This window comes from Pleurodeles waltl, chromosome 6 (genome assembly GCF_031143425.1).
Source record: "Pleurodeles waltl isolate 20211129_DDA chromosome 6, aPleWal1.hap1.20221129, whole genome shotgun sequence".
Taxonomy (NCBI): domain Eukaryota; kingdom Metazoa; phylum Chordata; class Amphibia; order Caudata; family Salamandridae; genus Pleurodeles; species Pleurodeles waltl.
This window is the reverse complement of record NC_090445.1, coordinates 526,138,101-526,165,449: the sequence shown is the minus strand read 5'-3', so window position 1 is coordinate 526,165,449 and position 27,349 is coordinate 526,138,101.

Here is a 27,349-nt window from a genome sequence, read left to right as displayed (position 1 = left end):
CGGCTGGAGACGGTCTGCAACGCTGCTGTCAGCAGCAGCGTCCACCGGCAAAACACCACCAGGACGTATCCTTGCTCCTGATACGGTGGGCAGTGTTTTGCTGGCATGGCGGTGCTGCTGCCAGCAGCGCCGCCTTACCGCCATCTGCCACCATGACCAACAGCGGTGTCCCGCCAGGATTCTGGCAGAATACTGTTGGCGGTCATGATACCGGTAGACGTCTGGTAGCCATGGCGGCGGTATGTTGGCAGCTGTCACCGTGACGGTAGACGGTCAATACCGCCAATGTTGAAATGAGGGCCTAAATCTCTTTAGACATTTCAGACAGCCCGGGGCTTTCATATATGTTTATAACCTAGTTTTGTGCACCATATATGTTACATTGATTATGGGATTGTAAGAAAGCTTTGAAACTTTATGCAGTTTGTTATACGAATTAGTGTTCAAATTGTTCATGGGTTTTAGAATTGTTTATGGTTTTATATCATTGATTTGTGGTTGAATGAATCTGACTACAGCAATCTTCACAAAGTCCAAAGTTCCAGTCGACCTCTAGTGGTGAATGTCTGACCAGATTGCTTGCAGTTTCTGAATCCGAGATGGGAAGAAGATCTCCACAAGTGCTCCAGCACATGCATGGGAAATGTACCACATTGCCATGCTGTAGTTAAGACCAGCCACTAAAGTTCTCTTGAGTGTCTCTTCTGCATAGGAGTTGTAACAGGGACAATCAAGGTCAGATACAGTATGTGGCATCACTGCCACAAAACTAACCCGAGGCTGTCCATTGAAAGTAGTTACACTGTGACAGTGCTGCATGCTAAGTCATGCAAAGACAACCCACCAAATAAAATAAGTGTTTGTTCAAAAGCACTCCACAAATTAAAATGCCAGGCATCTTCTGGTATTGATTGCTTGATCAATACCAGATCAATCAGACCTTTGACAGTAATTTAAATTAGCAATTTCGGTGTGGTGCAGTCCACGGTGTCCCACAATACGGGTCACAAAACGCTTTGCTAAACCATATGCCACTAACCAGTGTTTGGAGAACAAATGTACAAACACACTCACAGGAAATTAAGAGTATTGCTAAGTGCATTCAGGGACAACTGTTTCTTCAACTTCAAAAATGAACATATATTGGAAGATGACATCAATAGCCTAGACACTTAAGCGTATTCAAGGGGTTGCTATGAATGCTTTGAAGCCCTGCTACAGCCCAAATAATTCCCGTACACATAGTATTCCATTGCAGTATATGCTAAGAATCCACATCCTTCTGGAACAATTTTACTGTTTTTTTAAAAAAAGATTGGTGCATAGTTGTGCTTAATCTAAGAAATGAGGATTCACAGACATTTTCCCAGGGGCCACAAAGTTTGGTCTGTCATGTGACCGAAGGTCACATTAATTCCAGCAGGGTGGTGATTGCAGGTTAGGGAGGGGACTGGTGGTAAGGTGAGTGGAGGAGAAGCAAAGCATGTACACTTAGGCCCTCATTGCAACCCTGGAGGACGGTGATAATGTGATGGTAATACCGCCAACAGGCCGGAGGTAAATACCGCCAAATTATGACCATGGCGGAAAGAGCTCAGATAGACAGCCAATGTACCACACTGATTGCCAGGGCAGAAACAACAGCCACCATGGCAGTAGCCGCCTACAGTCAGGCGGAAGACAAAGTTTTTCTTGGAAGGTACCAACGACATCAAAAGCCTGGCGGAAACAGAGCTCGAAGCGGAAGGACTCACCTTTGGAGACACAGGGAACAGCCATGCTGGCATGGAGCCCGAGCTGCAGATTTTTCCGATGATTTTCTACGTCCTGCTCCACCACGAACACCAACGAGGGTGAAGACAACCACAGTGAGTACAACTGCCTAGCACACGGGGAGGGGGGAAAAAGAGAGTCACACACACACGCAACACACACACCCACCCCCAACACCATATGTACAATCAGATGCAGTAAGAAAACATATGTACGCTGTACCCCTCAGGAATATTGTAAGGACAACACGAATATATGAAAGTGAGTGTAATAAGATAAATACAGTAAAAATACGTACATCCAATCTAAAAGTAAATACATGTGTACAAATCAAGGGACACTGCCCGGCCCTCAATGTGCGTGGGCCACAGGGCCACATGACAAAGTCTAAGGCCCCACTTGCCTCCTGCAACAACATGGAGAGAACACAGCAGGGGCATCAGTTTGAAAATAGGCAGGTACCTCGAGGGGATGGGGAACGGGGGGCGCCTGTCACGACTCACGTGCTGCTGGCGCCTGGAAACCGCAGATCTAGTGGCGTAGGTCTTGAGGGTTCGGCTTTGGCCCAGAAAGGGGCGACTCTTTCTAGTAGCCACGGTGCTGCAGGCAGTGGAAACGCCAAGAACAGACCGTGCCCTTTAGAATTAATGCCAGAGGGAAAAAACCCCAATAAAGGGGAAAAAACCTCCAAAAAATGGATTCCTGAAACGAAAACAAAACCAGGAATCAAACAGGAACAAAATGCAGGTAAATGCAAAATCGAAAAGATTCAGAACCGAAGGCTAAGAATCAGGAGCGAAGACACAATCTGAGCAGAAAGTGATGCAGCGCAAGGAAAGGGAGAAAACAGAGCCCTTATATACCAAGAAACAGGAAGTGACCAACAGGAAGTAAAAAGACACCATTTTAGATAGGGAAAAAGTACATAGGATAGAATAGAACAGGAACCATAGAAAATAGGGACCAAGGAATGCTGGGAAGAAAAAGGTAACATGGGAAGGGGGAAAGACATAAAGAAAGGACAAAAAATGCCTCGAAAAGGTAAAGAAGAAAAAGTAGAAGAAGAAAGAAAAAGAAACAGGTAAGGAGGGTTCAGGGGAGAACAGGGACACCACAGAAGGCAGAGCGAGGCCCAAAATAATATCTGGGGCCTCGCGCTGTACAAAGAAGACTCGGGGCGCGCCGCGTCCTGAGAACGCGCTGCGCGGCGCAAGCCGAATGCTCGGCTCGCGCCGCACCACGCGGCGCAACAGTAGGTCCCCCCCCCGAAGGTCCAGGTTTGAAGGGAAACAAACGATGAAAACGAGAAATCAAAAGAGGGGCGTGAACAGAAGAACCATCTTCCCAAGAGCATTCACTAAGAGGATAACCCTTCCAGTGAATCAAATACTGAAGACGCCGGTGAAAAAGGCGGGAGTCACAAATTTCTTGAACCTCATATTCAGGGACATCATTCACCAACACAGGAGGAGGACAAGGAAACTGACGAGAGAAAGGATCAGGGACATAAGGTTTGAGTTGGGATACATGAAAGACCGGATGAATTTTCCAAGTATGAGGCAAGCGAAGACGAACAGTGACAGGATTGAGCAACTGAAGAATACGAAAAGGCCCATAATAGCGAGGCGTGAACTTATTCAGAGAAAGACGAGAGGGCAAGAATTTGGAAGAAAGCCAGACTTTATCCTGAGGGTGATAATCGGGAGTGGGTCCACGTTTCTTATCAGCGATCTTCTTCATATACCTCTTAGTGTGCAATAAATTAGATCTAATGAGCTTATGGAGTTGCAGGAGACGTTTGGAAAAAGATGTAATGGCAGGCAGAGGAGAGGTAGATTGAGGAGCAGTAGGAAAAGAGGTCGGATGATAGCCATAGGAACAGAAAAAGGGAGTGACCTTGGAGGCACTATGGACAGAATTGTTGTAGGAATATTCAGCAATAGGAAGATAAGTGTTCCAGTTGCTTTGGGTGGAATTACAAACACAACGAAGGTATTGTTCTAGTCCTTGATTCAAACGCTCAGTTTGTCCATTGGTCTGAGGATGGAAACCGGATGATAGTGCTATATTGATATTCAGTGTCTTGCAAAAATGTTTCCAAAACCGGGAAATATACTGGGGACCCCTGTCAGACACAATGGTATGTGGAAGTCCATGGAGACGGAAAATATGGTCGATAAATATCTGGCTCAATTCTTGGGATGTTGGTAATTTCTTTAGAGCAGTAAAGTGGGCCATCTTAGTGAAAGAATCAACAGTGACCATGATAACCTGGTTTCCAGCTGATGGCGGAAGTGAACACATAAAGTCAGTGGAAATAGTATGCCATGGCTTTGGTGGAACTGGCAAAGGCTGTAGTAATCCTGCAGGTCTGCTACGGGGAATCTTGACTTGGGCACATATGGGACAAGCCTGAACATATCTTTCGACATCTGATTTCCAGGTAGGCCACCAGAAAGATCGCGAAAGAAGTTCTTGTGTGGCCTTAATACCTCTATGTCCAGCAACCGGTGAATCATGGCACATCTGTAATGCTTTGTCTCGCACTCTGTTAGTAGGGAGGAATAACAGCTTCTGATGAAAAAAGAATCCTTCTTTCTTGCATAAAAAGGTTCTTAAGTTCTCTATTTCGCTATTAGACAGGCTGGAATACTCCAGTCGTACCTCATCCAGAAAAGATTGAGCAACTCCAATGATCTTACTAGGCTCCAGTAGAAACTGAGATGGGGAAGGAGTACAATCTGGATAGCGTCGAGACAGAGCATCAGCCAGAATGTTTTGAGATCCAGGAATATAGGTGATGTAACAGTCATACTGACTAAAGAAAAAGGCCCAACGCGCCTGGCGACTATTTTGGCATACAAAATTACGTAGACATTGCAGATTACGGTGATCTGTTCTCGCCTCGAAAGGCTCCTTGGATCCCATCAGAAACTGTCTCCATTCGATGCAGGCTGTCTTCAGAGCTAACAACTCTCTTTCTAGTACAGAGTAATGTTGTTCAGCTGAAGAGAGAATATGGGACAAATAGAAAACAGGATGTTCAAGACCATCATCTTCTTGAAGTTGAAGCAAGACTGCTCCAATAGCTTTTTCGGAAGCATCGGTAACTACGATAAACTGTTTATTGGTATCTGGATGTCTCAAGATGGGAGCTTGAGTGAATGCCTTCTTTAATTCTTAAAAAGCTGTTTCAGCCGCCTTGGTCCAGACAAACCCCTGTTTTAGATTTTCCTTCTTTAAGGTATGGGTTATATGGCTGGTCTGTTTGGCAAAGTCTTGAATGAACTGTCGGTAAAAATTTGCTAATCCTAGGAAACATTGTGTTTCTTTGATAGAAGAGGGAGAAGGCCACTCTAGAATTGCTTGTACCTTTTCTAGGTCCATAGCTATGCCGGTGGAACTTAAATGATAACCCAGATTATTGACTTCCGTCTTATCGAACTCACACTTTTCGGGTTTACAGAATAGTTGATGTGCTCGGAGTCTGTGAAGGACTTGTTTCACATGAGAAGAATGGAGTTCGGGGCGTCTGGAAAAAATAAGGATGTCGTCCAAGTAGATTACGAGTGTCTGGTTCAAGAGATCGGAAAATATTGAGTCCATAAACCTTTGAAATATAGCAGGAGCGTTCGTAAGACCAAAGGGCATGACTTTATATTCAAAATGACCGAACGGTGTCCTGAATGCTGTTTTCCACTCGTCTCCTTCTTTTATACGTAAAAGGTGGTAAGCTCCCCGAAGATCCAACTTGGTAAAACGTTGAGCCCCTCTGACTGCCTCTAAAATATCCTTAATGAGGGGCAAAGGATAACGATCCTTTATAGTTATCTTGTTTAGGCCTCGAAAGTCTATGCAAGGACGAAGATCTTTGGTCTTCTTGGGTACAAAAAAGAGAGGAGCCCCTGCTGGAGAAGATGATGGAACAATGAGACCACCCTGTACATTTTCCTACAGATACTCCTTAAGAACTTCCTTTTCAGGTTCCGTGAGAGAATACATCCTCCCAAAGGGAACGACTGTTCCAGGTTCCAAAGGAATAGCACAATCGTACTCTCGATGTGGAGGTAATACAGGTCTGGATGGTTTTTGAAACACGTCTTGGAACTCTAAATAATGTTCAGGAACCCCTTGGACAGTGTTGATGGAATACTCCGTAGTACTCTTCATAGGTGTTAATCTGTTTGGTGACCAATATTTATCGGAAGCAAAGCAATTTTCTTGACAAAACTGTGAGGATAAAGAAATTGTCCGGGTTACCCAGTTCACATATGGGTTATGTCTAGTTAACCATGGAATTCCGAGAATAATGGTATGGTTGGGAGATGAAATGAGATCAAAAGAGAGGTGTTCTTGATGATTACCAAACTGTAAATTTAACATCAAGGTCGTAGTATCGACTGGACCTGAGGATATTAAAGATCCATCCACGGTGTGTACTTGTTCAGGAATGTCTTTGGGTTGAGTGGGAATTTGCAGATTAGTGGCCCATGTCTTATCCATGTATATACCACTAGCACCACAATCCAATAATGCCATAGTTCTTTCTTGGCGGCCATCAGGTAGTTGTAATATGACTGGTAACACGAACAAGTAAGTTGTATTGTCGTTGAATGAGCTGATAGAAGGTATAGCCGATGATCCCGTCCCCTCCCTTCTTACAGAGGACGGGAGGTGGCGTTTCCCAAGGGTCTAGGTGGACGTACAGGACATGTACGAAGCAGGTGACCAGCAGAACCACAGTAGAGGCACAATCCCTTCTTCCGTCTGTCTTCCTTCTCACTAGCAGAGAGTGGCCCTCGAGCAGTATCCACTTGCATGGGTTCCCCTTCTATATCTTTAGCAGGAGGACGAGATTCCTCAGGATGAGGTGAATACATCCGTGAAGAGCTTGGCTGAGACGCTCCTCTACTCCTTCTCTTCTCCATTCGTCGTTCTTGAAGACGATACTCGATGGAAAGTGCTTGATCCATGAGGCCACGAAGATCTTCAACTCTGGTGGAATGTACTAATTCATCCTTAATTTCTTCCTTAAGTCCTCTGCGAAACAAAGTTACCAGGGTACGCTCCACCCATGTGGTCTCTGCCGCTAATTGACGGAAACGTGTAATATATCGGAGGACATCCTGGGAACCTTGCTGGATATCACATAATGCTTCCTCTGCCGAGGCTTCCAATCCTGGGCGACTAAACATTTGTTTGAAGCGGGTCACGAAGGCAGAATAGTCCGACAATACTGGATCGTTGGATGACACCATCGGGGTTGCCCAGGCCAAGGCAGGACCGGATAATGCACTAATAAGATATCCCACCTTTGTCCTGTCATGAGAGAATTGGCTAGGTCTGAAGGCGAAGTAAACCGTTAATGCATCCAGGAATTCACGCAGTTTAGTTGGTTCACCAGAGAAGCGAGGCGTTGAGGCGGAGATAGTCGGAACATCGCCACTGCGGAGGGCCAAAGCCTGTCGTAAGACCGCATTCTCGTTGCACAATTGTTGCAATTCCTGAGCTTGTTGTTGAATAGTAGTCAAAAAAGATGAATCAGGATCTGCAGCCGCCGCCACTGTGTCATCCATAGTATCAGAAGATGTCGGAATGGTTTGGCGCTGCATTCTGTCACGACTCACGTGCTGCTGGCGCCTGGAAACCGCTCTATCTGATTAAGTATTCCTGTCAGCTGTCCCTTGAGGAGAGGTATTACTAAATGTGGTTTCTTGTTTCTCTTTCATTTCAATTAATTACACCAGCATATTTGTATGGAGAATAACCTTAGTTAGATGACTTTTCCAAATTAGGTTTGTCTTTTCCTTTTGGTTTTGCCTGCATGTGTAGGCCTGTTCCCACACATGCAAGTCCAAATTTCTGTTAGAAAGAAGGATGACCCAGCTGTGAAAGCTGTGAAATTAATTGGTAGAAATTGTATCTTGATGATTTACTAATGTCACCATCATCTGCTGAGAAATCTGATACTAATGTGCATATTCTGATTTTGCTAGTTTATGTTATTCTTTTGGAGTGTTTAACAGTATTGATGTTTGCTAGACTAAGGCCCTCATTATAACCCTGGCGGTTGTTGTTAAAGTGGCTGTAATACCGCCAACAGGCCGGCGGTAAAAAAAAATGGGATTTGGACCATGGCGGTTACCGCCAGCCAAAAACCGCTACTTTAACACACTGACAGCCAGGGTGGTAACACCTGCTGGGCTGGAGACTTCGGTCTCCAGCCTGGCAGCCGCCACAGTCCTACCCTTGGAATTATGACCTGTCCTACCGCCATGGTTTTCATGCCACGACAACCATGGCAGTAGGCACAATCAGTGGCAGAGTGTCCCTTCCCTGGCACTGATAGGGGTCTCCCCCGGCCCTCTCCCTCTCCCCAGATTCCTCCCCACCCTCCCCCTCCTGCCCCCGCAAATATACACACCCACACGCGCACCCATATACACACATGCACACATGCATACCCACCACCACCCAAGCATGCACACATACATACCCACACACCGCAACACACACCAACATACCTTGTCACACACATGCATTCACAACACACAACACTCACAATCACTCATTTACGCATGCATCCTCCGCGACTCAAACCTGCATGCACGCATACCAATACATACACACACACACCCCCACATACACACAACGCCCCCCACCCCCCTCTCCAGTCAGAGAACCCGACTTACCTGCTTGCAGGGGGTCCTACGGCTGGAGACGGTCTGCAACGCTGCTGTCAGCAGCAGCGTCCACCGGCAAAACACCACCAGGACGTATCCTTGCTCCTGATACGGTGGGCAGTGTTTTGCTGGCATGGCGGTGCTGCTGCCAGCAGCGCCGCCTTACCGCCATCTGCCACCATGACCAACAGCGGTGTCCCGCCAGGATTCTGGCAGAATACTGTTGGCGGTCATGATACCGGTAGACGTCTGGTAGCCATGGCGGCGGTATGTTGGCAGCTGTCACCGTGACGGTAGACGGTCAATACCGCCAATGTTGAAATGAGGGCCTAAATCTCTTTAGACATTTCAGACAGCCCGGGGCTTTCATATATGTTTATAACCTAGTTTTGTGCACCATATATGTTACATTGATTATGGGATTGTAAGAAAGCTTTGAAACTTTATGCAGTTTGTTATACGAATTAGTGTTCAAATTGTTCATGGGTTTTAGAATTGTTTATGGTTTTATATCATTGATTTGTGGTTGAATGAATCTGACTACAGCAATCTTCACAAAGTCCAAAGTTCCAGTCGACCTCTAGTGGTGAATGTCTGACCAGATTGCTTGCAGTTTCTGAATCCGAGATGGGAAGAAGATCTCCACAAGTGCTCCAGCACATGCATGGGAAATGTACCACATTGCCATGCTGTAGTTAAGACCAGCCACTAAAGTTCTCTTGAGTGTCTCTTCTGCATAGGAGTTGTAACAGGGACAATCAAGGTCAGATACAGTATGTGGCATCACTGCCACAAAACTAACCCGAGGCTGTCCATTGAAAGTAGTTACACTGTGACAGTGCTGCATGCTAAGTCATGCAAAGACAACCCACCAAATAAAATAAGTGTTTGTTCAAAAGCACTCCACAAATTAAAATGCCAGGCATCTTCTGGTATTGATTGCTTGATCAATACCAGATCAATCAGACCTTTGACAGTAATTTAAATTAGCAATTTCGGTGTGGTGCAGTCCACGGTGTCCCACAATACGGGTCACAAAACGCTTTGCTAAACCATATGCCACTAACCAGTGTTTGGAGAACAAATGTACAAACACACTCACAGGAAATTAAGAGTATTGCTAAGTGCATTCAGGGACAACTGTTTCTTCAACTTCAAAAATGAACATATATTGGAAGATGACATCAATAGCCTAGACACTTAAGCGTATTCAAGGGGTTGCTATGAATGCTTTGAAGCCCTGCTACAGCCCAAATAATTCCCGCACACAGTATTCCATTGCAGTATATGCTAAGAATCCACATCCTTCTGGAACAATTTTACTGTTTTTTTAAAAAAAGATTGGTGCATAGTTGTGCTTAATCTAAGAAATGAGGATTCACAGACATTTTCCCAGGGGCCACAAAGTTTGGTCTGTCATGTGACCGAAGGTCACATTAATTCCAGCAGGGTGGTGATTGCAGGTTAGGGAGGGGACTGGTGGTAAGGTGAGTGGAGGAGAAGCAAAGCATGTACACTTAGGCCCTCATTGCAACCCTGGAGGACGGTGATAATGTGATGGTAATACCGCCAACAGGCCGGAGGTAAATACCGCCAAATTATGACCATGGCGGAAAGAGCTCAGATAGACAGCCAATGTACCACACTGATTGCCAGGGCAGAAACAACAGCCACCATGGCAGTAGCCGCCTACAGTCAGGCGGAAGACAAAGTTTTTCTTGGAAGGTACCAACGACATCAAAAGCCTGGCGGAAACAGAGCTCGAAGCGGAAGGACTCACCTTTGGAGACACAGGGAACAGCCATGCTGGCATGGAGCCCGAGCTGCAGATTTTTCCGATGATTTTCTACGTCCTGCTCCACCACGAACACCAACGAGGGTGAAGACAACCACAGTGAGTACAACTGCCTAGCACACGGGGAGGGGGGAAAAAGAGAGTCACACACACACGCAACACACACACCCACCCCCAACACCATATGTACAATCAGATGCAGTAAGAAAACATATATACGCTGTACCCCTCAGGAATATTGTAAGGACAACACGAATATATGAAAGTGAGTGTAATAAGATAAATACAGTAAAAATACGTACATCCAATCTAAAAGTAAATACATGTGTACAAATCAAGGGACACTGCCCGGCCCTCAATGTGCGTGGGCCACAGGGCCACATGACAAAGTCTAAGGCCCCACTTGACTCCTGCAACAACATGGAGAGAACACAGCAGGGGCATCAGTTTGAAAATAGGCAGGTACCTCGAGGGGATGGGGAACGGGGGGCGCCTGTCACGACTCACGTGCTGCTGGCGCCTGGAAACCGCAGATCTAGTGGCGTAGGTCTTGAGGGTTCGGCTTTGGCCCAGAAAGGGGCGACTCTTTCTAGTAGCCACGGTGCTGCAGGCAGTGGAAACGCCAAGAACAGACCGTGCCCTTTAGAATTAATGCCAGAGGGAAAAAACCCCAATAAAGGGGAAAAAACCTCCAAAAAATGGATTCCTGAAACGAAAACAAAACCAGGAATCAAACAGGAACAAAATGCAGGTAAATGCAAAATCGAAAAGATTCAGAACCGAAGGCTAAGAATCAGGAGCGAAGACACAATCTGAGCAGAAAGTGATGCAGCGCAAGGAAAGGGAGAAAACAGAGCCCTTATATACCAAGAAACAGGAAGTGACCAACAGGAAGTAAAAAGACACCATTTTAGATAGGGAAAAAGTACATAGGATAGAATAGAACAGGAACCATAGAAAATAGGGACCAAGGAATGCTGGGAAGAAAAAGGTAACATGGGAAGGGGGAAAGACATAAAGAAAGGACAAAAAATGCCTCGAAAAGGTAAAGAAGAAAAAGAAGAAGAAGAAAGAAAAAGAAACAGGTAAGGAGGGTTCAGGGGAGAACAGGGACACCACAGAAGGCAGAGCGAGGCCCAAAATAATATCTGGGGCCTCGCGCTGTACAAAGAAGACTCGGGGCGCGCCGCGTCCTGAGAACGCGCTGCGCGGCGCGAGCCGAATGCTCGGCTCGCGCCGCACCACGCGGCGCAACAGTAGGTCCCCCCCCCGAAGGTCCAGGTTTGAAGGGAAACAAACGATGAAAACGAGAAATCAAAAGAGGGGCGTGAACAGAAGAACCATCTTCCCAAGAGCATTCACTAAGAGGATAACCCTTCCAGTGAATCAAATACTGAAGACGCCGGTGAAAAAGGCGGGAGTCACAAATTTCTTGAACCTCATATTCAGGGACATCATTCACCAACACAGGAGGAGGACAAGGAAACTGACGAGAGAAAGGATCAGGGACATAAGGTTTGAGTTGGGATACATGAAAGACCGGATGAATTTTCCAAGTATGAGGCAAGCGAAGACGAACAGTGACAGGATTGAGCAACTGAAGAATACGAAAAGGCCCATAATAGCGAGGCGTGAACTTATTCAGAGAAAGACGAGAGGGCAAGAATTTGGAAGAAAGCCAGACTTTATCCTGAGGGTGATAATCGGGAGTGGGTCCACGTTTCTTATCAGCGATCTTCTTCATATACCTCTTAGTGTGCAATAAATTAGATCTAATGAGCTTATGGAGTTGCAGGAGACGTTTGGAAAAAGATGTAATGGCAGGCAGAGGAGAGGTAGATTGAGGAGCAGTAGGAAAAGAGGTCGGATGATAGCCATAGGAACAGAAAAAGGGAGTGACCTTGGAGGCACTATGGACAGAATTGTTGTAGGAATATTCAGCAATAGGAAGATAAGTGTTCCAGTTGCTTTGGGTGGAATTACAAACACAACGAAGGTATTGTTCTAGTCCTTGATTCAAACGCTCAGTTTGTCCATTGGTCTGAGGATGGAAACCGGATGATAGTGCTATATTGATATTCAGTGTCTTGCAAAAATGTTTCCAAAACCGGGAAATATACTGGGGACCCCTGTCAGACACAATGGTATGTGGAAGTCCATGGAGACGGAAAATATGGTCGATAAATATCTGGCTCAATTCTTGGGATGTTGGTAATTTCTTTAGAGCAGTAAAGTGGGCCATCTTAGTGAAAGAATCAACAGTGACCATGATAACCTGGTTTCCAGCTGATGGCGGAAGTGAACACATAAAGTCAGTGGAAATAGTATGCCATGGCTTTGGTGGAACTGGCAAAGGCTGTAGTAATCCTGCAGGTCTGCTACGGGGAATCTTGACTTGGGCACATATGGGACAAGCCTGAACATATCTTTCGACATCTGATTTCCAGGTAGGCCACCAGAAAGATCGCGAAAGAAGTTCTTGTGTGGCCTTAATACCTCTATGTCCAGCAACCGGTGAATCATGGCACATCTGTAATGCTTTGTCTCGCACTCTGTTAGTAGGGAGGAATAACAGCTTCTGATGAAAAAAGAATCCTTCTTTCTTGCATAAAAAGGTTCTTAAGTTCTCTATTTCGCTATTAGACAGGCTGGAATACTCCAGTCGTACCTCATCCAGAAAAGATTGAGCAACTCCAATGATCTTACTAGGCTCCAGTAGAAACTGAGATGGGGAAGGAGTACAATCTGGATAGCGTCGAGACAGAGCATCAGCCAGAATGTTTTGAGATCCAGGAATATAGGTGATGTAAAAGTCATACTGACTAAAGAAAAAGGCCCAACGCGCCTGGCGACTATTTTGGCATACAAAATTACGTAGACATTGCAGATTACGGTGATCTGTTCTCGCCTCGAAAGGCTCCTTGGATCCCATCAGAAACTGTCTCCATTCGATGCAGGCTGTCTTCAGAGCTAACAACTCTCTTTCTAGTACAGAGTAATGTTGTTCAGCTGAAGAGAGAATATGGGACAAATAGAAAACAGGATGTTCAAGACCATCATCTTCTTGAAGTTGAAGCAAGACTGCTCCAATAGCTTTTTCGGAAGCATCGGTAACTACGATAAACTGTTTATTGGTATCTGGATGTCTCAAGATGGGAGCTTGAGTGAATGCCTTCTTTAATTCTTGAAAAGCTGTTTCAGCCGCCTTGGTCCAGACAAACCCCTGTTTTAGATTTTCCTTCTTTAAGGTATGGGTTATATGGCTGGTCTGTTTGGCAAAGTCTTGAATGAACTGTCGGTAAAAATTTGCTAATCCTAGGAAACATTGTGTTTCTTTGATAGAAGAGGGAGAAGGCCACTCTAGAATTGCTTGTACCTTTTCTAGGTCCATAGCTATGCCGGTGGAACTTAAATGATAACCCAGATATTTGACTTCCGTCTTATCGAACTCACACTTTTCGGGTTTACAGAATAGTTGATGTGCTCGGAGTCTGTGAAGGACTTGTTTCACATGAGAAGAATGGAGTTCGGGGCGTCTGGAAAAAATAAGGATGTCGTCCAAGTAGATTACGAGTGTCTGGTTCAAGAGATCGGAAAATATTGAGTCCATAAACCTTTGAAATATAGCAGGAGCGTTCGTAAGACCAAAGGGCATGACTTTATATTCAAAATGACCGAACGGTGTCCTGAATGCTGTTTTCCACTCGTCTCCTTCTTTTATACGTAAAAGGTGGTAAGCTCCCCGAAGATCCAACTTGGTAAAACGTTGAGCCCCTCTGACTGCCTCTAAAATATCCTTAATGAGGGGCAAAGGATAACGATCCTTTATAGTTATCTTGTTTAGGCCTCGAAAGTCTATGCAAGGACGAAGATCTTTGGTCTTCTTGGGTACAAAAAAGAGAGGAGCCCCTGCTGGAGAAGATGATGGAACAATGAGACCACCCTGTACATTTTCCTACAGATACTCCTTAAGAACTTCCTTTTCAGGTTCCGTGAGAGAATACATCCTCCCAAAGGGAACGACTGTTCCAGGTTCCAAAGGAATAGCACAATCGTACTCTCGATGTGGAGGTAATACAGGTCTGGATGGTTTTTGAAACACGTCTTGGAACTCTAAATAATGTTCAGGAACCCCTTGGACAGTGTTGATGGAATACTCCGTAGTACTCTTCATAGGTGTTAATCTGTTTGGTGACCAATATTTATCGGAAGCAAAGCAATTTTCTTGACAAAACTGTGAGGATAAAGAAATTGTCCGGGTTACCCAGTTCACATATGGGTTATGTCTAGTTAACCATGGAATTCCGAGAATAATGGTATGGTTGGGAGATGAAATGAGATCAAAAGAGAGGTGTTCTTGATGATTACCAAACTGTAAATTTAACATCAAGGTCGTAGTATCGACTGGACCTGAGGATATTAAAGATCCATCCACGGTGTGTACTTGTTCAGGAATGTCTTTGGGTTGAGTGGGAATTTGCAGATTAGTGGCCCATGTCTTATCCATGTATATACCACTAGCACCACAATCCAATAATGCCATAGTTCTTTCTTGGCGGCCATCAGGTAGTTGTAATATGACTGGTAACACGAACAAGTAAGTTGTATTGTCGTTGAATGAGCTGATAGAAGGTATAGCCGATGATCCCGTCCCCTCCCTTCTTACAGAGGACGGGAGGTGGCGTTTCCCAAGGGTCTAGGTGGACGTACAGGACATGTACGAAGCAGGTGACCAGCAGAACCACAGTAGAGGCACAATCCCTTCTTCCGTCTGTCTTCCTTCTCACTAGCAGAGAGTGGCCCTCGAGCAGTATCCACTTGCATGGGTTCCCCTTCTATATCTTTAGCAGGAGGACGAGATTCCTCAGGATGAGGTGAATACATCCGTGAAGAGCTTGGCTGAGACGCTCCTCTACTCCTTCTCTTCTCCATTCGTCGTTCTTGAAGACGATACTCGATGGAAAGTGCTTGATCCATGAGGCCACGAAGATCTTCAACTCTGGTGGAATGTACTAATTCATCCTTAATTTCTTCCTTAAGTCCTCTGCGAAACAAAGTTACCAGGGTACGCTCCACCCATGTGGTCTCTGCCGCTAATTGACGGAAACGTGTAATATATCGGAGGACATCCTGGGAACCTTGCTGGATATCACATAATGCTTCCTCTGCCGAGGCTTCCAATCCTGGGCGACTAAACATTTGTTTGAAGCGGGTCACGAAGGCAGAATAGTCCGACAATACTGGATCGTTGGATGACACCATCGGGGTTGCCCAGGCCAAGGCAGGACCGGATAATGCACTAATAAGATATCCCACCTTTGTCCTGTCATGAGAGAATTGGCTAGGTCTGAAGGCGAAGTAAACCGTTAATGCATCCAGGAATTCACGCAGTTTAGTTGGTTCACCAGAGAAGCGAGGCGTTGAGGCGGAGATAGTCGGAACATCGCCACTGCGGAGGGCCAAAGCCTGTCGTAAGACCGCATTCTCGTTGCACAATTGTTGCAATTCCTGAGCTTGTTGTTGAATAGTAGTCAAAAAAGATGAATCAGGATCTGCAGCCGCCGCCACTGTGTCATCCATAGTATCAGAAGATGTCGGAATGGTTTGGCGCTGCATTCTGTCACGACTCACGTGCTGCTGGCGCCTGGAAACCGCAGATCTAGTGGCGTAGGTCTTGAGGGTTCGGCTTTGGCCCAGAAAGGGGCGACTCTTTCTAGTAGCCACGGTGCTGCAGGCAGTGGAAACGCCAAGAACAGACCGTGCCCTTTAGAATTAATGCCAGAGGGAAAAAACCCCAATAAAGGGGAAAAAACCTCCAAAAAATGGATTCCTGAAACGAAAACAAAACCAGGAATCAAACAGGAACAAAATGCAGGTAAATGCAAAATCGAAAAGATTCAGAACCGAAGGCTAAGAATCAGGAGCGAAGACACAATCTGAGCAGAAAGTGATGCAGCGCAAGGAAAGGGAGAAAACAGAGCCCTTATATACCAAGAAACAGGAAGTGACCAACAGGAAGTAAAAAGACACCATTTTAGATAGGGAAAAAGTACATAGGATAGAATAGAACAGGAACCATAGAAAATAGAGACCAAGGAATGCTGGGAAGAAAAAGGTAACATGGGAAGGGGGAAAGACATAAAGAAAGGACAAAAAATGCCTCGAAAAGGTAAAGAAGAAAAAGTAGAAGAAGAAAGAAAAAGAAACAGGTAAGGAGGGTTCAGGGGAGAACAGGGACACCACAGAAGGCAGAGCGAGGCCCAAAATAATATCTGGGGCCTCGCGCTGTACAAAGAAGACTCGGGGCGCGCCGCGTCCTGAGAACGCGCTGCGCGGCGCGAGCCGAATGCTCGGCTCGCGCCGCACCACGCGGCGCAACAGCACCTCAGCTGGCAGATGGAACAACACCACTGGTCCTGGGGGGGGCAACAAGCCCTGTGCTTGGTCCTGGGGAGTGCAAGGCCACAGTCTCTCAAGTGGGTGACTTGCCCTCATGCTCTGGAGGGGGAAACATGCCCTGTGCTTGGTCCTGGTGAGTGCAAGGCCACAGTCTCTCGAGTGGGTGACTTGCCCACATGCTCTGGAGGGGGCAACATGCCCTGTGCTTGGTCCTGGGGAGTGCAAGGCTACCGTCTCTCAAGTGGGTGAATTGCCCACATGCTCTGGAGGGGACATAGTGTCCTGTGATCTTCATCCTGGGGAGGCTGGGGTGAGTGGGTGTTTTACCCACTGGTGCTGGAGGGGGTATCGTGCCCTGTGATCTTCATCCTGGGGAGGCTGAGGGGAGTGGGTGTTTTCCCCACTGGTTCTGGAGGGGGCATTGTGCCCTGTGATGAAGATCTTGGGGAGTCCAAGATCACAGTCTCTCAGGTGGGTTTCATACCCACAGGATTTGCAGGGAACAGGCCGCACAACAGCCCATGGAGGCAGGACTACAGGCTGCCCGCCGGCGGTGACGGCTGATCAGTGGTGGCACTGCTGCTGCTGCTGGGGGGGAAGCTGCAGCCCATCTCCTGGAGCCTGGGACGGCTGTTCAGTGGTGGCAGTAGTGCTGCTGCTCCTACTGCTGGTGGTGGTTGTGGAGAGAAGCTCCAGCCCATCCCCTGCAGCCTCGGACTGCTGTTCAGTGGTGACAGTGGTGCTGCTGCTGCTGGTGGTGGTTGTGGGGGGGAAGCTCCAGCCCATTCCCTACATCCTCCGATGGCTGCCTACTGGTGGTGATGGTGGTGCTGCTGCTGGTGGTGGTTGTGGGGGAGAAGCTCCTGCCCCGGACGGCTGCCCACTGGAGGTGGTGGTGCCGGTGCTGCTGGTTGTGGGGGGAAGCTCCAGCCCATCCCCTGCAGCCTTGGACCGCTGTTCAGTGGTGGCAGTGGTGCTGCTGCTGCTGCTGGTTGTGGGGGGAAACTCCTGCCCATCCCCTGCAGCCACGGACGGCTGCCCACTGGAGGTGGTGATGCTGCTGCTGCTGGTGGTTGTGGGGGGAAGCTCCTGCCCATCCCCTGCAGCCTCAGACGGCTGCACCACCATGGTTGGAGGTGGGGGCTCCGAGTGAGTTTCAGCACCAGGCCCCTTGTCCTTCCTGCATGCTGGTGCAGGCCTGTTGCCCTTACTGGCAGCAGCTGGGGATGGCTCCTTGTCTTCAGGCCAGCAGCTGGTGCAGGCCCTTTGCCCTTCCTGGTAGCAGCTGGTGCAGGCTCCTTGCCCTTCCTGGAAGCAGCTGGGAGGGCCCCTGGCCCTTCTTGGAAGCAGCTTGGGAGGGCTCCTTGCACTTCCTGACAGCAGCTGGGGACGGCTCCTTGCCCTTCCAGCCAGCACTTGGGGCAGGCAACCTTTCCATGAGGCTGCCTGTTGCCCTGGATGCTTTGCCACAATGAGTTGCTGTGGACACTACTGGGCACGTGGACTGGGTGGCTGAGGTGCTTGCCTGGGTTTTCCCCACCCTGGCCAGACGTGAAGGATGGGGTGAGGGGGTAGGGAATAGGTCAATGGTGGAGAAGAAAAACGACTTAGGGACATTGAGGCAGGAAGAAGGAGAAGGTTTGGGAGTGGAGGAAGAGGGAGTGGTTGCGGGAGTTGCCTGTCTGCTGTGTTTGGGTGAAGGTGCATGGGCTCGATGCTGTTGTGAGGTGGATGGCTGTTGGGTGTCTGACTGCTTGCGTTTGTGTACCTTGGGAAGGAGGACAGACACAGTGGGAGAGGATACAGGGGATGTGTGCATGGATGTTGGGGTTGTGTCTGCCAGTGAGGTGTGTGTTTTGATAGGTTTGGTGGTGATGGCGGTAGTGGATGTGGATGTAGTACATGCAGGTGTGAGTTCAGACACAACTGAGAGAGAGGTGGAGGAGGAGGAGGATGGGGACAGAATGGAGGCACTGGCTGTTGATATGTCTGCATCTGGATGGTGTTTGTGTGAGTGCCTGTGGGATGAAATGTGGTGCTTGTGTTTGCCTGTGCCACTCTTGTGTGTTGTCTTGTGTCCATGCTGGTCTGCCTGTGTGCTTGGGGTAGGTTGGGGTTAAGGGGAATGGGATTGGGTAGAGGAAGTTGGAGGGGGAGGGTGGAAACAGGGACAATGGCTGCCACCAGGGAGGAGGCGAGAGTCTGAATTGATCTCTGTTGGGCCACCAAACCAGTGTGAATGCCCTCCAGAAATGCATTGGTCGGTTGCACTTGGGCTGCCAGCCCCTGGATGGCATTCACAATGGTTGACTGCCTAACAGAGATGGAACGCAGGAGGTCAATAGCCTCCTCACTCAGGGCAGCAGGGCAAACTGGGGTGGGGCCTGAGGTGCCTGGGGCGAAGGAGATGCCCACCCTCCTTGGTGAGCAGGCATGAGAGGCTGCTGGGAGGTTGGTGCTGGTATGTGGGTGGCGGCTGTACCTGTAGCTGGGGTGAGCACAGAGGTGCCCACCACCACCAGGGAGCTTCCATCAGAGGAGGTATCCATGTCTGAACTGTCCCCTCCTGTCTCCGCAGTGGTGCTCCCCTCACCCTCTGTCCCACTGGTGCCCTCACCGTCGGTGGACTCTGCCTCCTGGGTCATGAGGTATGCAGCTCCCTCCATCACCGGTGCCTCTGCTCCTCTGCCAGATGATGCTAAAGCACTTAAAGACAGGATGACAAAACAAAAAGTGGGAGGAGAGCGACATAGGATACACTGGGTCAAATGCTGCACCAACACCATCGTTGGCATACACAGCACCCTCACACACAGGGAACAGTCCTATGCACTATGCAATGCACTATCATTAACAATGCTAGTCACCAGGGCAAGGCGAGGGACACGTGCCCCAACTGCAGCATACCTGGGACCCACACAACCCTGCCCAGTAGTGGATGCCTATAAGCTAGGTAGGAGGAATATCACATCAGAACCCTGAGAAAGATGGGACCTACTCTGCAATGTCAGGCCTGGCCTAGGGGTACCCACAGATACCCATCCCCCACTCGGATACCACCCCACCAGGTGAAAAATTTATGATGGGCACTTTACTCACCCCCATGTGGCTGCTGTGATGCCCTCAAGCACCCATGCAGCTCCGGATAGGCCACCGCCAGTATTTGGGCAATCAGGGGGGGTCAGAGTTTCACAGGCACCCCTTTCTCGTTGGGAGGCCATCCCCAGCTGGGCTTCTGCTGTCTTCCATGCCCAGCGTCTCAGGTCCTCCCACTGTTTCCACCAGTGAGTGCTCCGCCTGCCGTGGGCCTCCAGGGTCCGCACCTCCTTGGCGATGGCACGCCAAAAACCCTTCTTTTGATGGGTGCTGACCTGCAGAAAAATACACACAGGGAAAGGTATTAGTCAGACAGCCTGCCTGTTACACTCATGGCCCACCATACCCCTTCCCATCCCCATATGCACAGACATAGTCCAGCACACAAGCTGCACACTGCCCAGGGGACATCCACCAACCCTCCCCACATGAGGCCTTCAGACACAGCACTCCATGCCTTCATGCCCCATGCATCGTGCTCACAGTGTACTCACCTGTCGGTCTAGAGGCCCATACAGCAGTACATACTGGGGTAGGCCCCATCCACCAGTTTCTCCGACTCCACCGAGGTGAAGGCAGGGGCCCTTTCCCCAGTCACACGGGCCATGGTTGGGTCCAGACACAGGTCACAGCAGCACATGCAGGGTAGGTTCTCTCCTGTTGAAGGTCAGGTAGCAAGTGAGTGAACAAATAGAAAATGGTGGTGACATCCGCAGCGATGCATACTGTCACCGCTGGCATACATCACCATTAGCCACTGTACCCCATAGGGCCCAAAATGATCCAATGAGGCGTTGCATGGCGGTTCTTGACCACCTCCCGCAACGGCGCACAACGCCAGCTGAATTACCTCCCTTCCACCTTTCCCTCCATACAGGACAGGCAGACGCCATTTCAGGGGGGAGGGGCAGGCCCTGGATTATAACTATGTCACAGTTCACAATTGTACATACAGGACAAATGCCACTTACACATTTCAAATTAACATCATGCATTGTACTGTTGTGGCCACAATGTACAGTTTATGACCGGCTCCTCACTCTTTTGCCCCATAGATTGCAACGGCTGCGGATGAATAGGAGATGGAGACAAACCCCTGTGTACAGACCCCTGGTAGACTTGGCAACAATGGAGGACAGGCACATTATCCTAACCTACAGAGTTGACAGGGCCACAATCACGGAGCTGTGTGCCCAAATGGAGCCTGACCTGATATCTGCTATCCGTCACCCCACTGGGATCCCGCCCTCTTATGCAAGTCCTATCTGTGCTCCATTTCTTGGCAACTGGTTCTTTCCAAGTGACAGTGGGCTTGGCAGCAGGAATGTCACAGCCAATGTTCTCAATAGTGCTAACAAGAGTGCTGTCCTGATTAAACACATGTGCAGCTACATTGTTTTCCCCCAGGTGGAGGATTTGGCCACAGTGAAGGCTGACTTCTATGCAATGGGACATATCCCCAAGATCATTGGGGCGATTGATGGAACACATATTGCATTTGTCCCCCCCCCCCCCGGCAAAATGAACAGGTCTTCAGAAATCAAAAGAGTTTTCACTCAATGAATGTTCATATGGTATCCTGGTCCTGTGCATGATGCCTTTATCCTGAGGAATAGCAGCATCCCAAATGTGATGGGCCAACTACAGAGGCACCGGGTGTGGCTAATATGTGAGCCCTGGTTCCCACCCAATGGATGTTGGTGTATGGGGATGGTGTGGGGCATAAGGGATAGTGTGTGGCTAAAAGTTGTCCCTCAATATTTGCAGGTGAGTCTGGTTACCCCAACCAGTCATGGCTGCAGACCCCTGTGAGGAATCCTAGGACAAGGGCAGAGGAACATTACAATGAGGCACATGGGCGAGCTAGAAGGACAATTGAATGTACCTTTGGCCTCCTGAAGGCCATGTTTCAGTGCCTCCATTAAACAGGTGGATCCCTGTGCTACTGACCCAAGAAGGTATGCCAGATAATCATGGCATGCTGCATGTTGCATAACTTTGCCTTGAGACGCCATGTGCCTTTTCTGCAGGAGGAGGAGGCTGGAGATGGCCATGTGGCAGCAGTGGACCCTGTGGATGGTGAAGATGAGGAGGCAGAGGATGAGGATGAGGACAACAGAACTGCAGTGATTAGACAATACTTCCAATGACACACAGGTAAGACAGTATAACCTCACATTTGATTGTCATTTTCTTGTTTCACATTGTCACTGACATGTTGTGATTTCCCACTTCTATGCCCACTCACTGTACCTTTTGGCAACTCTTTTTAGAGATGTTCGTTCCCCACCATCCCCCCTGGTGTCTTCACTGCAGCCAACTACTGGTCTATTCTATGTGCACATTACTGTACAGTTGATTTGCAATGTTTGAACCTTGTCAAACTAATACATACTTAAATAATTTCACATACTCCATACTGGACAGGACAGGGTGACTGAGTGGGACACAAGGGTGACAATCAGGAGAGTATTATTTCCTGGTGCGGGTCTTGGCAATAGTCTTTGGCTTCTGCCTGGATCGCAGGGAATGTTTGCAGGGTGGTTCTCCTTCTGCAGCGGGGGGTGCTGGTGGCCTGTTGGTCCTGTGGCGGGGCCTCCTGTCCACTGGTGGCAGCAGAGGTGGAGGGCAGTTAAGTAGTCTGGCTAGTGGCAGGGGCCCGCTGTTGTAAGACTACCTCCCTCATAATGTTACCCATGTCTGCAAGCACCCCTGCAATGGAGATCAGAGTGGTGGTAATGGCCTTCCAGTCCTCCCTGATCCCCTGGTACTGTCCCTCCTGCAGCCGCCTGTTCTCCTGCACGTTGTCCAGGATCTGGCCCAGCATATCCTGGGAATGTTGGTATGCTCCCAGGATCTCTGCAAGTGCCTCCTGGAGAGTCGGTTCCATGGGCCTGTCCTCCCCCTGGCATACAGCAGTCCTCCCAGTTTCCCTGTGGTCCTGTGCATCTGTCCCCTGAACTGTGTGCCCACTGCCACTGACCCAAGGTCCCTGATTGTCTTGGGTATGAGATGTGGCCTGGTGTCTCTGTAGTGGTAGACACACTGCTGATTGACATGTCTTGGGGACAGAGGTATGGGTACGCTGGGTGAATGCTGTGGAGGTGTTTCCTGATGAGGGAGGCTCTGTGGTGGTGTGGGGCTGTGCATGGGTAAGCAACTGTCCAGAGGTCCCTGATGGGCCAGGTTGATCATCCAGATCCAGGCAACAAGAGCTGCTGTCATCACTGTGGGCCTCTTCTGTGGGGGTACTGGAAATTGCTGGCACCTCTTCTCCTCTGACATTGGCTGGGATACATGTGAGGATGTAAATGCAGTTTTATTGTTTCTGTGTGTGACATATTGTGCATGGGTGGGTTGTCCTGTTTGTTTGTGTTTGCCCTGGCAGCTTTTACTTGTGTGAGTTGGCATGTGGTGGGCCAGCTGAGTCTTTCTAGTGTTCATGCAGGTCTGTGAGTGGTGTCCATGCATTGGTATGCCATCCAGGGCTTGGCATTGGGATGAGTGAGATGTGATGGTGGGGTGTGTGGGAAGTGATGGAGTGCTGGGAGTGATGGTGAGGGTGGGGGTATCTGATGGCATCAGGTAGGGGGGTGAAAGTAGTAAAGAGTTGATTACCAGAGTCCAGTCCTCCTCCTACTCCTGCCAGGCCCTCAGGGTGCATGATTGCCAGACTTGCTCCTCCCATGTTGTTAGTTGTGGGGGAGGAGTTGGTGGTCCACCGCAAGTCTTCTGTACAGTAGGCTGGTGTCTTGCTGCAATGGAACGCGAATTCCTCCATAGGTCGTTCCACCTCTTCCTGATGTCATACCTAGTTCTTGGGTGCTGTCCAATGGCACTGACCATTTCCACGATTCTCTGCCATAGCGCCATCTTCCTAGCATGGATATCTGCTGCACCTGTGCTCCAAATAGCTGTGGCTCTACCCGGATGATTTCCTAAAGCATGACCCTTAGCTCCTCCTCAGAGAATCTGGGCTGTTGTTGTGGTGCCATGGGTGTTGTGTGAGTAGTGTGGGTGAGGGTGTGTAGGGTGATGTATTGGGGTGTGTGTTGTGAGGTGCGTCGCTGGTGTATAGGTGATGGTGGTGTGTGGCTACGGTCTTGTCTGTGGTCATGGTGTCTATCTTGTGGCAATTGTTTATAGTCGTAAAGGGTTGTAGGTAGTATGGGTGTGTGTTTTATAGTGGTATGGGTGAGTGGGTGTGGTGTGTGTATGGGTGTCAGGTGTGTGTTGTTTAAATTGACCAATGTTGGGTTGTTTTGTATGTGCTTGTGTATTTTGAGCACAGAGTTATGTACAGCCAACTGTTTACCGCCATTGAATGTCCGCCATGGTGATTCTTGGGTAATAATGAGATGGGCGTTGTTCTGTTGGCGTAACGGTGGGGGTTTTGGGATCGCCAGTTTATCACTGACCTTTGGTGTGGAGGAGTTGTAGTTGTGGCTGAATAGTGACAGATTGGTGTGTGTGTGTCATAATATGGTGAATGGATATCCGCCGCAGCAGCGGTATGTTGGCGGCAGTCAGAGTGGCGGTAAGTGGGATTTACCGCCATTGTCATAATGAGGGCTTTAATGTCTGAATTACACAATGTGAAATAAAAACTTGGGATTAATCCCAGCTTCTTCACTTAACTAATTTGTGTGATTCTAGGCAATTGATGTATTTCACTTTCCTTCTTTTGTCTTCATTATCACATGTGAGGATCTTTAAATATATGAATTCAAGATATGTGCTGCACAAAGCCTTCTCCTGTGTTTGATTTAATAAACTATAATGTTGTTCATGTATAATAGGAACCAGGAGCGGTTCCTCCGCTAAGATGGAGGTGTGTCGCCCCACTACCAGCAGCAGCAGCTGCCAAACATTTACAATAAATCAATGATAAACTATGTTTATTATTGTTTTAGTGTAAAAGGGGTGGGGCCATGGGCTGTGATAAGTACTGAGGGGGAGTTTGGCCAAACATACATGCGCACTAGGCTCTCTTCAACCCGGCACTGCTTTGCCAGGTTGGAGAGAGCAGGCAGATGCTCCCAGTCTGCCTTGGAGCACCCTGGCTGGGCACTCCGACCAATCTGAACACTGCTGTCATGCTGCCAGCAGCCTAACAGCAGTGTTCAGATTGGCAGCAGGGCAGGATGGGAGCCTGTGCCTGCAGCCTGCGGCAAAGGCAAGAGAAGCGGCGTGGTGGTGGCAGTGGCGTAGCAATTCTGTTACGTTTTTTTTTTATTAATTTTTCTTAAAATGCTTTTTTCTCATCCAGATAGTACATACACAAACAATGTTTAAGTTGCTAGTATCAAACCTGTTGGCTTTGGCAATGATCTGATGTAATTGTGTAGACCACCTCCTCAACAACATCACATATCAGTGCAATTCAGATTCCATTCTTACTAAAACACTTCTCCCCCTGTTCCCTCTCCGATGACACACAGCCCCATTCAAACATGTCCTTCGCGTGAACTGCACCTAGGGCCTTGATTAGTCAATCTGCCCTCCGCATCAATTTTCTTTATCCTGTATATTCCTTCATCAAAGACAGGTTCACACTTTATACGTTTATTATTTTCCATAGTTACGATGTTTCTTCTATACTGTTGGTTAAGTCAGATTAAGTATATTACCTTCGAAACACATTTTTATATATTAGTCATAGATAGCTATGTGAGCAATACCTTAAATGGAATTTCAGAACACACTGACACTATGGAGAAGTCGATCATACCAATAACTATTAACGAGTTTGGAGTTTCATGCAAACAAGGTATATGTTATTCTTGCCCCTCTGTTGCTGCATTTTAGTTGATAGGATTCTGGGGTCGTATTATGGTTATGGCGCACTGTCCCATTGTGCGTGCGGTACATACTTAAGTCTGTGCACAGGGCACAAAGTGGACAGTTTGTTTTATAACAGCAAATACCTGTTCTCTGTGCAGACGCAGACTTCCATTCATGAAAAATGAACCATATAATAATTCACATCTTGCTATATTGGTTTATTTCCAAAAGGTGTAACTAGTTTTGGTCCCTGAAAAGACATTCTCCTTCATAGGCATATACACATTCTATGAAATCAATGCAACTTTTATATTTGAGCTACTGGGTATATATTGTAACAAGTTAGACAATAGCGTATCATCCAATATACCATCCCATATTCAATATATAAGAACTTTTGGACTTTGTCTGGCACTTTTCAGAGACCGGATTGTATTCATAATCATCATTTAATCTATTTAAGGCATAGCATATACCATCTTAAAATGCTTCCTAGAGAGGACATATTTCTGCATTTTTATTTACAGAATTATGCAGTGAAAAATACATTATGGAGCACAAATATGCATTTACTCAAGGAAAGCAGAATTCTAATAATAGTTCATAAAAACGTTTCCTTCATGGAAGCCGACACCTTTCATTAGATTTGTACAACAAAAAATTGCTTAACTCAGAGAATTAACACATAGGCCCTTATTACAACATTGGCGGTAAAATCCGCTTACCGCCGTGCAGAAGACCGCCAACACACCGCCGCAGCATCGGAATTTCACCACGGTCATTATGACCCACAGCTCGGAATCCGCCAAAATTGAGACACCCACACAAGTCCGCCACACCAAAGGTCAGTGATAAACTGGCAATAACAAAACCTACACTGTCATACCAACAGAAATACGCCCACACTATCATGACCCACAAATCCACGCATCTTTCAACCGCGGTATTCCATTGGCGGTACACACCGCTGCGCTCAAAATACACACACATTTACAAAACACTACCATATTGGACAATTCAAAATACACACACCTGATACACATACACACACCACTCTCATACACCCAATACAATATAAAACACACACTCACATCACCCACAAACCCCTAAGACCACAATTGCAACAGAAGGCCAGAGAGAGACACCACAATCTACAACCAAGCATCCACAGGCACACAATACCATCACCCACATAACATCCACTCACCTCACACAACACACCACTAAATATCACCCCACATATCACAACACATACCACCCCACACATCACCCACACTACCCCATGGCACAGCAAAGAACATCCCAGGTTCTCTGAGTAGGAGCTCAGGGTCATGGTGGAGGAGATCATCCGGGTAGAGCCACAGCTATTCGGATCACAAATGTCCCAATATCACAAACCACACATCCAACACCAAGCCCTGTGTGCAAACATAAGCACCACACATCCCACAGGCACTCATGCAAGCATCACACACATGCATACATAGCAACATCCACTGCCTCCACTGTGTCCCCATCCTCCTCGTCTCCCTCCTCCTTCCCAGTCTCATCTCCACTCACACCTGCATGCACTACATCTAGAGCTACTACTTCCATCACCAGCACATCCACCACCACACCCCGCTCACGTGCAATCACCACCCCCACTACCATTCACACATCCCCTGTGTCCTTTCCCAGTGTGTCTGTGACGCCACCTCCCAAGGTACACAAACACAGGCACACACCCACCCAACAGCCATCCACCTCACGACAGCCTCCAGCGCATGCAACTTCACCCAAAGTCACCAAACGTACACCTCCTACAACTACAACCTCT